Source organism: Triticum dicoccoides, chromosome 2A (genome assembly GCF_002162155.2).
Source record: "Triticum dicoccoides isolate Atlit2015 ecotype Zavitan chromosome 2A, WEW_v2.0, whole genome shotgun sequence".
Taxonomy (NCBI): Eukaryota; Viridiplantae; Streptophyta; class Magnoliopsida; order Poales; family Poaceae; genus Triticum; species Triticum dicoccoides.
The window spans coordinates 380,694,258-380,696,341 of NC_041382.1; positions in this window are offsets into that span (position 1 = coordinate 380,694,258).

Below are 2,084 nucleotides of genomic sequence, written 5' to 3' on the forward strand. Positions count from 1 at the left end.
TGGGCTGGCCGCAGCGGCCACATGGAGGCCCATCTGTCCCAGTTCGTGTAAGAACCGGGACTAAAGGCCAAAGGCATTAGTAACGACCTTTTAGTCCCGGTTCCAAAATCGGGACAGAAGGCACTTATGAACCGGGACAAATGGCCATTTTTCTACTAGTGTTCTCCCCTCCCGTCCACCTCCACATTTCACTCGTCGCTGCTCGCCGGCCGCCACCACAATCAAGAAGTCATGCCACCACGCTGATGGGTTAGGAGCTACCCTTATCTAACACCGATGCGCCGGTTCTAGCTCCTTGAGTAGATCCGGGTAAGGCCGAAGCCCAGATCACCATGGGCCTACCTCCCAATGCGGCGGATCTGGAGGAAGAGGAGGACACTGTTCGCGACTGCACCCGGTCGCGTCCGCGGGCCGTTTGTGAGGCCAGATTTAGTGTTCGTGGTTGCAAATGCTCTTATATGTACATGCACATACATTTTAATCATGGAAGTATATGTAGTACTACATGCATGCACTAGTTGATTTATTGATTAGCTTGCAAGTACATGCATGTCAAAGGTGTTTACTTTTTTACAATAGCTACATGCCAATCGCCTAAATTTTGAATTTGGGTCAATCGATTTTGGTTGAAGAAAGAACGGTTGGAGGGGAGGAAGAAGCTCGCTGGGCCCCATTATCTATCCTAGGGTAGAGGGTGGGAGCGGTGGTGTGGGGCTTCACTGAAGAAAAAACTCGACGCGGGGGGGCCTAGAGGGATGGCCGAGGGCGGCGAATGACCAGTGGGAGGGTGGTTCCGGGGAGGGCAGCGAGGCGGTGCGGGAGCGCCGCCGACCGCGGGTGGTGGTGGCCGGCGGTTCGGCCAGTGGAACGCTGGGAGGAGGAAGAAGAAGGGCCATGGGCTGTTAGATCTACATCCAACGTCTAGCATGAATTAACCGACCCGATTTGGAAAATGGGTCGATTTACCTGTAACCACTTCCACTTTTTACTAAGTTTGGATTGCTTTATTTTTCTGGATTACATACAAATACTTGTACTTGTTGAAGGCCAAGTCTGCAACAAATAAAAATGCATATCCAAATAACCGCACAAGCTGGCCACATACGCATACATTCTGAATACCCGTGTATGGAGGAGACGAAAATATTACATATGTATCTGCGGCCGACCGGTGTACGTATTTAGATACATAGTATGTGCATGCATTGCTGCTTACATAGTGAGGCTACGTGCGTGCACACAACAAGGTGATGGAGTGCTCTGTATTGCATGCATACAACGACATACACTTGCAATCGATGGAAGTCTACCGCCACTACGCCTGCCGGTAAGCCACAACTAGCTACCGCCACCGGCTATGGCGGTAGGCTTCGTGCAGTTAGCAAACGTCTGTTTAAACATAGAACAAAGCCTCCCGTCATTGATTTTGGCGGTAGGTAGTGTAAACCTACCACCAAGAACGATGATGGTAGAAAAAGGGTCAGATTCAAAAAAGATTTCAAAACGGGATCAAATCGTGCTAAAGTTTGACAGAAGGGTCAGAACAGTGAATTTGGCCGCCAAAGCTAAGTGACCAATACCTCCCTGACACATCACATGTAAGGGACAGGTTGGGGATCACTCGATCTACTACGATCACTACTAGGGAAAACCTTATACACAGAAGTTTATCAGTAGCGTGGTTTAAAAATGGGCGCTACTGCTAATTAGTAGTAGCGAGGGGTGTAAAAACCGCGCTACTACTAAGTTGATAGTAGTAGCGAGGGGTATAAACCCGCGCTGCTACTAAATGGTCTCCAACAATGCCCTCGGATAGGCTATAGTAGTAGCGAGGGGTATAAAACCGGCACTACTACTAAGTAAGTAGTAGTAGCGCAGGTAAAACCCCCATGCTACTACTAAGCGTGTCCACCCCGGCCTGGTCCACACTCCCACCCCACCAACCGTCCCACACCACCCACCCCCCGTCTGTCTAAAAAAACCACGCAACCTGATCCAGATCCCCAACCACCTCTCCTCTCCCAACCCACTCGCCGCCGGCCTCCCTTCCACCTCCTCTTCTCCGTCCGTCCGCCCCCATGCCC